This window comes from Salvelinus fontinalis, unplaced genomic scaffold (genome assembly GCF_029448725.1).
Source record: "Salvelinus fontinalis isolate EN_2023a unplaced genomic scaffold, ASM2944872v1 scaffold_0585, whole genome shotgun sequence".
Lineage (NCBI taxonomy): Eukaryota > Metazoa > Chordata > Actinopteri > Salmoniformes > Salmonidae > Salvelinus > Salvelinus fontinalis.
Window position 1 is genome coordinate 89,315 of NW_026600794.1, and position 11,124 is coordinate 100,438.

The 11,124-nt window shown below is 41.7% G+C and overlaps 1 pseudogene; it reads left to right on the top strand.

Moving 5' to 3' along the window:
• The window catches only part of LOC129846550 (zinc finger protein 91-like), a 54,862-nt pseudogene extending 49,224 nt beyond the window's left edge, over nucleotides 1-5,638 (top strand).
• Nucleotides 5,639-11,124: the final 5,486 nt, after the last annotated feature.

Sequence of the window (11,124 nt, forward strand, 5' to 3'; positions counted from 1 at the left end):
AACAGCTACACCTGTTGTAGCTTTGTAGCGTAGCTTTACGGGAATAGTATGGTCACATCAAGATACAAATTAACAGAGTAAATGTGTATTAACACACTACCTAGGTATTTTTTCATCATCTACATATTCATATTAAGCTTCTACGTCTGTGTACAGGAACGTATTAGTTGTAAGACGTAAGATAAAATATATCAGTTTATTGTTCAATTGTTATGACGTTCTTTCCAATACAAAAAGTGTAGTAACAATTGTTTCCAAACTGCGTTACCCACTCCAGCCAGCAGATGGCGATGTGCGTCTTTCAGGTGATGCATCTTGCAACGTATAACTGACTGGACGAAAAATAGACTGGACGGGATGCTTCTTCAGGAACGACATCGCGGATACTCTTTCATCCATCTCGGTAGCTTGCAAGCCAACATAAAACGGATAGATTGACGTTTTAAGCCATGTTAATGTGCATTAGCTAATCTCAGTGTTCAAAACACATTTCAGTTGACGTTAACTTGAACCTAATCTGCAAATTTGTTAAAGACTGATACTGAGCCAAGCACTAGGCTAGTCGCTAATGCTAACTAGCTAGCTAGCTACCTAGCTAACATACATGACTATGAGTTCACTAAACTACTCATCCCCCCCTAAAGAAGATGAGGTCTGCTGTTTGGAGAAAGAAGCTCTGGCGCTGAACATTGTCGTGAAAGACGAAGAGGAGGATATTACAGTGAAAGGAGAGAAAGAACCTCTGGCGCTTAACATTGTCGTGAAAGACGAAGAGGAGGATATTACAGTGAAAGGAGAGAAAGAACCTTTCAGAATGAAAAAGGAGGAAGAGGAGGTTGTTATAGGGAAAGAAGAGGAAGCACCATCTTCCTCTCTAAACGGTTCTATCTCAATAAAGGTGAAGAAGGAAGACGTTTTGGGAGTGAAAGAGGAGGAGACAGAATATCAGATTAACACCAGTGAGTACTGTCTTAAACACAGAGTCACACACTATGCCGTTGTTGAACTAATGTGGTGGTTTTAAGGGGCATTCTACTGAAGTTCTACACTTGAATATGTTGTTCAGTACTGTAGGAATTGTTAAAGGGGCCATCTGCCATTGGTACATATATTTTTGGGACTTTTAAATTAAATTATATAATATAACGGGCTTTTAAAATTCAATATTGGAGCATAATTTATACTTAAAATATCAAAGGGACACAAAAGGCACCCATTTCATTTAGATATATTAATGTCTCCTGTAAGATCCTATGACTGTAATAGACGGTAATAAGTTTACCATCTGTTTGATGTTCTCATTCACACAGGAGAGAGACATGACTATCGTGGATCCTCTGGGGAGCCTCAACAACATCCTGATGCTGACGAGGCAGAGATGAGTTTCTCCACATCAGAACACCAGATGGTACAGCTTGGTCTGGTCTAGCATACAGCTTGCTCTATCGGGGTCTGGGCTGGGTTTCTGTAAAGCACTGACAACAGTGACAACAGTGACATCAGCATCCATAATGATATGTGTCTGTGTCCCCTCTTTATGGTTACCAGGACAACGCTAGCCCTTCCTCCCTCCCGGAGTCCCCGTTTCGTGCCTCTCCCGGTAGCGCCTTACTGCTGGGTATGAAGAGGTTGTCTGTGCTGCTGGTGGACTGCAGGAAAACAACGGGGCTGAGTGGAACTGTGAGAGGAGGAGAAGAGAAGAAAGGATCAGATTTGACTCATCAAAGTAAGTGCTGTAGTTTAGTTTGAACAAATAAATAGATCTACCCACTGGTATCTGTTACCAGTAGGGCTGTCCCTGACTAATACAAATACAGCTTTGCACACTGTTGGCATTCTCACATTTACATTTACATTTAAGTCATTTAGCAGACGCTCTTATCCAGAGCGACTTACAAGTACATACATTCATACTTTTTTTTTTTTTTTTTGTACTGGCCCCCCGTGGGAATTGAACCCACAACCCTGGCGTTGCAAGCGCCATGCTCTACCAACTGAGCCACACGGGGCTTCTCTCAACCAGCTTCATCTGGAATGCTTTTCTAACAGTCTTGAAGGAGGTCTCACATATGCTGAGCACTTGTTGGCTGCTTTTCCTTCACTCTGCGGTCCAACTCATTCCAAACCATCTCAATTCGGGTTGAGGTCGGGTGATTGTGGAGGCCAGGTCATCTGATGCAGCACTCCATCACTCTCCTTCTTGGTCAAATAGCCCTTACACAGCCTAGAGGTGTGTTGGGTCATTGCCCTGTTGAAAAACAAATGATAGTCCCAATAAGCTCAAACCAGATGGGATGGCGTATCGCTGCAGAATGCTTTGGTAGCCATGCTGGTTAAGTGTGCCTTGAATTCTAAATAAATCACAGACAGTGTCACCAGCAAAGCACCATCACTCCATGCTTCACGGTGGGAACCACACATGCGGAGATCATCCGTTCACCTACTCTGCGTCTCACAGACATTTCGGTTGGAACCGAAAATCTCAAATTTGGACTCATCAGACCAAAGGACAGATTTCCACTGGTCTAATGTCCATTGCTCATGTTTCTTGGCCCAAGCAAGTCTCTTCTTCTTGTTGGTGTCCTTCAGTAGTGGTTTCTTTGCAGCAATTCGACCATGAAGGCCTGATTCACACAGTCTCCTCTGAACAGTTGATGTTGAGATGTGTCTCTTACTTGAACTCTGTGAAGCAGTTATTTGGACTGCAATTTCTGAGGCTGGTAACTAATGAACTTATCCTCTGCAGCAGAGGTAACTAATGAACTTATCCTCTGCAGCAGAGGTAACTAACGAACTTATCCTCTGCAGCAGAGGTAACTAATGAACTTATCCTCTGCAGCAGAGGTAACTAATGAACTTATCCTCTGCAGCAGAGGTAACTAATGAACTTATCCTCTGCAGCAGAGGTAACTAATGAACTTATCCTCTGCAGCAGAGGTAACTAATGAACTTATCCTCTGCAGCAGAGGTAACTCTGGGTCTTCCTTTCCATTCTGAGGCTGGTAACTAATGAACTTATCTTCTGCAGCAGAGGTAACTATGGGTCTTCCTTTCCATTCTGAGGCTGGTAACTAATGAACTTATCTTCTGCAGCAGAGGTAACTCTGGGTCTTCCTTTCCATTCTGAGGCTGGTAACTAATGAATTTATCCTCTGCAGCAGAGGTAACTATGGGTCTTCCTTTCCATTCTGAGGCTGGTAACTAATGAACTTATCTTCTGCAGCAGAGGTAACTCTGGGTCTTCCTTTCCTGTGGCGGTCCTCATTAGAGCCAGTTTCATCATATCTCTTTATGTTTTTTGCGACTGTACTTGAAGAAACTTTCAAAGTTCTTGACAATGTTCCTGATTGACTGATCTTTGTGTCTTAAAGTAATGATGGACTGTTGTTTCTCTGCTTATTTGAGCTGTTCTTGCCATAATATGGACTTGGTATTTTACCAAATAGGGCTATCTTCTGTGTACCACTCCTACCTTGACACAACACAACTGATTGGCTCAAACGCACTAAGAAGGAAAAACACAAATTTGTTTTTAACAAGGCACACCTGTTAGTTGAAATGCTTTCCAGATGACTACCTCATGAAGCTGGTTGAGAGAATGCCAAGAGTGTGCAAAGCTGTCATCAAGACAACGGGTGGCTACTTTGGAGAATCTCAAATATAAATATATTTTGATTTGTTAAACACTTCTTTTTGTTTACTACACGATTCCATATGTGTTATTTCATAGTTTTGATGTCTTCACTATTATTCTACAATGTAGAAAATAGTAAAAAATTAAGTTAAACCCTTGATTGAGTAGGTGTGTCCAAATTTTTGACTGGTTCTGTATATTTATATATACTGAACAGAAATATCATCGCAACGATTTACATGAGTCATGTAAATACCTTTATTAGGCCCTAATCAGTTACATGACTGGGCAGGGACGCAGCCATTGGTGGGTCTGTGGGAGCGTAAGCCCACCCACTTGGGAGCCAGGCCCAGCAAATCAGAATTAGTTTTCCCCACAAAAGGGCTTTGTTACAGAGATACATACTCCTCAGTTTCATCAGATGTCCGGGTGGCTGATCCTCAGACGATGTGGAGGTCCTTGATCTGCAGTTGTGAGGCCTGTTGGACGGACTTCCAAATACTCTAAAAAGATGTTGGAGGCGGCTGATGGTAGAGAAAGCAACATTCAATTCCCTGGTAACAGCTCCAGTGGATATTCCTGCAGTCCTTAATCCATTTTCACACTCCCTCAAAACTTGAGACATCTGTGGCATTAGAGTGGCTTTTATTGTCCCCAGCACAAGGAACACCTGTGTAATGCTGTTTAATCAGCTTCTTGATATGCTACACCTGTCACGTGGATGGATTATCTTGGCAAAGCAATGTAAATAAATTTACACATAATTGGAGAGTGGAGGTTTCATTCTGGTCTCTTTTTATATAAACACTGTCTTTGGCAGGAGGAACACCAAACTTGGAGGAACCAAAGACCAGCAAGACGACACCAGCAAGACAAACACTAGCAAGACGACACCTCTGCTCCCAGATCAAGTTAGGAAGCCTGAAAAGACCTGAGAGGACACACACAGGAGAGAAGCCGTACCATTGCGCCCAGTGTGGAAATAGTTTTAGCCGGTTAGGAAGCCTGAAAGCTCATGAGCGAATACACACAGGAGAGAAGCCATACCATTGCGGCCAGTGTGGAAAGAGTTTTAGCCTGTTAGGAAGCCTGAAAGCTCATGAGCGAATACACTCAGGAGAGAAGCCATACCATTGCGGCCAGTGTGGAAATAGTTTTAACCAGTTAGGAAACATGAAAAGACATGGGAGGATACACACAGGGGAGAAGCCATACCACTGCTCCCAGTGTGGAAAGAGTTTTACTGCGTTAGTTAAGCTGGAAGCTCATGAGCGAATTCACACAGGGGAGAAGCCTTACTACTGCTCCCATTGTGGAAAGAGTTTTAACCATTTAGTTAACATGAAAAGACATGAGCGGATACACACAGGAGCGAAGCCTCACCATTGCTCCCAGTGTGGAAAGAGTTTTAAGCGGTTAGACACCCTCAAAGATCATTTGCGAATACACACAGGGGAGAAGCCTTTCCGTTGCGCCCAGTGTGGAAAGAGTTTTAGCCGGTCAGGAAGCCTGAAAGAGCATGAGCGAATTCACACAGGGGAGAAACCTTACCACTGATCCCAGAGTGCAATGCGTTTTTACCAAATTAGGACGCCTGAAAGAAGACATGAGACCGCACACGGGGGAGAAGCCTTACAAATGTTCAGACTGTGGGGAAGGCATTTCACTCATCAGTCACTTAAAAAATATGTGTGAATCCACACAGGAGAGAATAATGATTCCTAGTGTGTAAATGTATATTTCACATCACATTGACTTAATTACTTCTCCTTGTGGGTATATTGATATTTCACATCACATTGACTTAAAATTCATCAGAGAACATACACAGTGTTCCCATTGTCTTATAATGTTGACTGATAATGTGTTTACCTGTTTTTACCATATGAAATGATATGGTACAAAGTATACTCAAACATATATTTGTATGTTTTTATTAGAAAATATGAATTGAATATTGTTGTGTCTTTGCCATCATTAAAAGTGGAGACTTATTTTATCAAATCAATTCTCTGTAATTATTATTTTGTGATTAATCTGAAAATGTAAATTTAATTAGCTAGGAAGTCGGGGCACCAAGGAAAATCTTCAGATTACAAAGTTATAATTTTCTGAATATAACTCTTCAGATATTTTAATATCTGATCAATTAGTCATATATTAATTAATTATTCTTTACCTCACGTCAGTCTCATTCCAAACGTCGTAAATTGTTGGTTATCTGCACGAACCCAGACTTTTTTTTATAAATCATCCATACACCAATTTGCTTAATCATTTATTTACTAACTAAATAATCACAGAAATGCGCAAACAAACAGTAGATACTGGTTACTAACGAATGATAGGGAAGGTTCCCTAGTGAGCCGATATGACGGCAAACAGTAGATACTGGTTACTAACGAATGATAGGGAAGGTTCCCTAGTGAGCCGATATGACGGCAAACAGTAGATACTGGTTACTAACGAATGATAGGGAAGGTTCCCTAGTGGGCCGATATGACGGCTAACAGTAGATACTGGTTACTAACGAATGATAGGGAAGATCCCCTAGTGGGCCAAGCCGATATGACGGCTAACAGTAGATACTGGTTACTAACGAATGATAGGGAAGGTTCCCTAGTGGGCCGATATGACGGCTAACAGTAGATACTGGTTACTAACGAATGATAGGGAAGATTCCCTAGTGGGCTAAGCCGATATGACGGCTTGGTGGACAAAGGGAAGTGGGCGTGGACTGAGATAGAAGCGGGAAAGACAAAAGGGATCACTACACACAGTTGATAAACTGTGAACAACAGTCCATCATTACTTTAAGGACCACCACAGGAATGACCCAGAGTTACTTTTGATGCAGAGGATAAGTTCATTAGTTACCAGCCTAGCAGAAATAGCAGCCCAAATACAGTTGAAGTCGGAAGTTTACATACATTAGCCAAATACATTTAAACTCAGTTTTTCACAATTCCTGACATGTAATCCTTGTAAAAATTCTCTGTCTTAGGTCAGTTAGGATCACCACTTTTTTTTAAGAATGTGAAATGTCCTGGCTGATGTCTTGAGATGTTGCTTCTATATATCGACATAATTTTCCTACCTCATGATGTCGTCTATTTTGTGAAGTTCACCAGTCCCTCCTGCAGAAAAGCACCCCCACAACATGATGCTGCCACCCCCGTGCTTCATGGTTGGGATGGTGTTCTTCAGCTTGCAAGCCTCCTCCTTTTTCCTCCAAACATAACGATGGTCATTATGGCCAAACAGTTCTATTTTTTTTTTCATCAGACCACAGGACATTTCTCCAAAAAGTTCGATCTTTGTTCCCATGTGCAGTTGCAAACCGTAGTCTGGCTTTTTTATAGCGTTTTTGGAGCAGTGGCTTCTTCCTTGCTGAGCGGCCTTTCAGGTTATGTCGATATAGGACTTGTTTTTCTGTGGATATAGATACTTTTGTACCTGTTTCTTCCAGCATCTTCACAAGGTCCTTTGCTGTTGTTCTGGGATTGATTTGTACTTTTCGCACCAAAGTACGTTCACATCTAGGAGCGAGAATGGGTATCCTTCCTGAGCGGTATGGTGGCTGAGTGGTCCCATGATTTTTATACTTGCGTACTATTGTTTGTACAGATGAACGTGGTACCTTCAGGCGTTTGGAAATTGCTCCCAAGGATGAACCAGACTTGTGGAGGTCTACAATTTTTTTTCTAAGGTCTTGGCTGATTTCTTTGATTTTCCCATGATGTCAAGCAAAGAGGCACAGAGTTTGAAGGTAGGCCTTGAAATACATCCACAAGTACACCTCCAATTGACTCAAATTATGTCAATTAGCATATCAGAAGCTTCTAAAGCCATGACATAATCTTCTGGAATTTTTCAAGCTGTTTAAAGGCACAGTCAACTTAGTGTATGTAAACTTCTGACAACTGGAATTATGATACAGTGAATTATAAGTGAAATAATCTGTCTGTAAACAATTGTTGGAAAAATGACTTGTGTCATGCACAAAGTAGATGTCCTAACCAACTTGCCAAAAGTATAGTTTGTTAACAAGAAACGTGTGGAGTGGTTGAAAAATGAGTTTTAATGACTCCAACCTAAGTGTATGTAAACTTCCAACTTCAACTGTATATTATTCGAAATGCTAATCCTTTGCACACGAACGCTCACTCATTCAGGAATAATTGCAATCAATATATACACTGCTCAAAAAAATAAAGGGAACACTTAAACAACACAATGTAACTCCAAGTCAATCACACTTCTGTGAAATCAAACTGTCCACTTAGGAAGCAACACTGATTGACAATAAATTTCACATGCTGTTGTGCAAATGGAATAGACAAAAGGTGGAAATTATAGGCAATTAGCAAGACACCCCCAAAAAAGGAGTGATTCTGCAGGTGGTGACCACAGACCACTTCTCAGTTCCTATGCTTCCTGGCTGATGTTTTGGTCACTTTTGAATGCTGGCGGTGCTCTCACTCTAGTGGTAGCATGAGACGGAGTCTACAACCCACACAAGTGGCTCAGGTAGTGCAGTTCATCCAGGATGACACATCAATGCGAGCTGTGGCAAAAAGGTTTGCTGTGTCTGTCAGCGTAGTGTCCAGAGCATGGAGGCGCTACCAGGAGACAGGCCAGTACATCAGGAGACGTGGAGGAGGCCGTAGGAGGGCAACAACCCAGCAGCAGGACCGCTACCTCCGCCTTTGTGCAAGGAGGTGCAATGCCAGAGCCCTGCAAAATGACCTCCAGCAGGCCACAAATGTGCATTCATCTTTCTGTTTCCCTGAAGTTCAAAGTCTTTCTTGGTTAGAATGGATACCTCAGATTTCCATTATGAAATGTTCTCATAGAATAGATGTTTCGGCGGTTGTCGGTATTCGCATCCCAGGTTTACATCATTTCTAGCTGCCCCCACAGACCCACCAATGCTCTTATTCTGTAGGGGTTGATAGTCTCAGAGTTGAACCATTTCCAGCCATGTAGCCAATGCTCCACGTGGGATGGTTTTCTAGTCTTGGCACTCAAACCTGTGCCACCTCAGCTCACACCGAGGTATGCGTTGTCTAAACTATTCGCAATCACAGCTCACGCTGTGGGTTTGCTCAGTCTGAGGATGATTTCTTTTTATGAGGGGCTTTTATTCGTAACAATAGGAAAGGGCGGTTCCATGATCATGTCTGTGCTCACGGGGACGGGCCAATGACTTAGACTTTAACTTTTAAAGGAATACAATTCTCTCCCATTAAAGGTTTAACATCACATAACTGTCCCGTAAGTGTTCACGGACCCTTCCCACACTCTCAAAGGTGGACATATAGTTTAATTTTCCCATTTTGGGGATTTAGGAGTTCGGCCACGTGAAATCCTTTGTTCACTCTGTGGTCTCTCTCTGCATGAAAAGGGGGAGAGAGTCTCCGCCAGGAATTTACTACCTGAGATAACAGAACCTGGGTGTAGGAAAGGGGGAAGCCACAATCTATACCCAGAAAAGGCCACGTCATGACAATATGGAGTATGTCAGTTTGAATATAGAGTAGATCAGATTCCATGTGTTTAAATGGTCCTTTTTAAACTATGACTCTGTGTTTATCTGGGTGTGTCATTCCTCCAGCACTACAGATAATACAGTGATATTTGGATGTGATGCATTTGTTCCATTGTTTACATTTGTATTGTTGGCCCACTGATGATTTAATGACATGAAAATGTTCAGACTCTGTAATGGAAAACGTTAATTGTATGTGTCCACATAACTGATTATGTGACTAACCTTGTGAAACTGTCCTATTATAATCTCCTGTCCCTGGGAGTATCATCCTGTGTTGCAAACCAGCTGCACCTGTGTCCTTGTATGAATAAAGTCCCTCCCAGGAACAGGAAACTATAAAGATATGTGCTCATCACCCAATGCTTCAGGAATTCAGACTGTCTACACTGCGCTGTGTAACTCTGTTATTCTCTCTGAGCTCAGAAATAAAGAATCTTGGTTTGACTTGGACTCCAGCAGATGCTTATTTTATAATATCCACCACAACTCTGCCACGGATTGCTGTTTATCATTGTCTCAATGAAGAGTTCCTCGTTCCACTTTCCTGGGGTCATTTACAAGCCTCCCACTGGGTGAATAAATGTTGTTTCCACGTCATTTCAACAAAACAAATCCATGTGATGATGATGATGATAGATGGAGAAAACTGATTGAATTTGTAAAAAGCCGTCAACATCAGTTATTTTTAGTTATTTTTCATCCAACTGGCAACCTAAATCCAATGACAGGTGACATTTTGTGTTGATTTCATGTTGAATTCACTTTAGTTGACGACTCAAAGAAATGTAAATAGAAACTAGATGCTGAACTGCCGTCTGTGCCCAGTGGGCTGGTTTGAATAAGTAGCAGGTGTTGGATCAATATCCACCTTAGTAGCTAAGTTTCCATGTAATTTGAGACAGATTTTCATGTGAATATTCAGAAATCTGCATAAAACAATATACGCCTTTTCCCACTAGAAATGTTTCTATCAAACATACTCATTGCAGATTAAAGGCTTTGCGTGACAAAACTTAAATATAAATATTTGAGCATAAAGGAGTTTCCACCGCCATTTCTCGCTTAAACATTTTTACTGACACAAAAAGACCCCACCATGTAAAACGAACTAACATATCGTCTGTCGGCTTTTATAAAATTGTAAAGGCATAACCTGTTTCCATCAGCCTGGTCATTACTTTTGAAATGGTTGGATCAATATCCACCTTCATGATATGGATGAAGCCTGATTTGGAATATCTGAGTAGTTCTATATGATGTCATCATACACCCCTCTGATAATCAAGTTATATTTGGAATGTCTGAGTAGTTCTATATGATGTCATAATACATCCCTCTGATAGTGATCCATTTGCTCCATTGTTTCCATGTCAGTTGGTTTCCCACTCTGATGATTTATATCTGACAGAGGGGCTTTAAAGGAATAGTATGGTGACATCTTAGTGGGGCTTTAAATAAATAGGATTATTAATCATAAACTCCTACAGCAACAATACACTGGAGCTTTGAAATAAAGAAGAGAATGGGCTGATGGGTGGTGGTGCCATTACTGGACATAGTAACATATTAACTTTGTGCTGTTGATGTATTGCCACTAATAATATTATTTCAGAGAGTCTGAAACTCTGCTCCCAACAAGGAGATGAAGTACATCGTGTTTCAATCCCAGCATCTGGAACTCTTCAGAACTTGTCTGATGTGCAGCGAAGGTGCCATGGACGGTGATGAAGGCTGTGGGAATGAAAATAGTGTTGTCACTATGGAAGAGGGAGCAGGAAGCAGTCATCCAGTCTCTCAGAAACCCATGTTGAGCCATCAGTGTTGTCACTATGGAAGAGGGAGCAGGCAGCCGTCATCCAGTCTCTCAGAAACCCATGTTTAACCATCAGTGTTGTCACTATGGAAGAGGGAGCAGGCAGCCATCATCCAGTCTCTC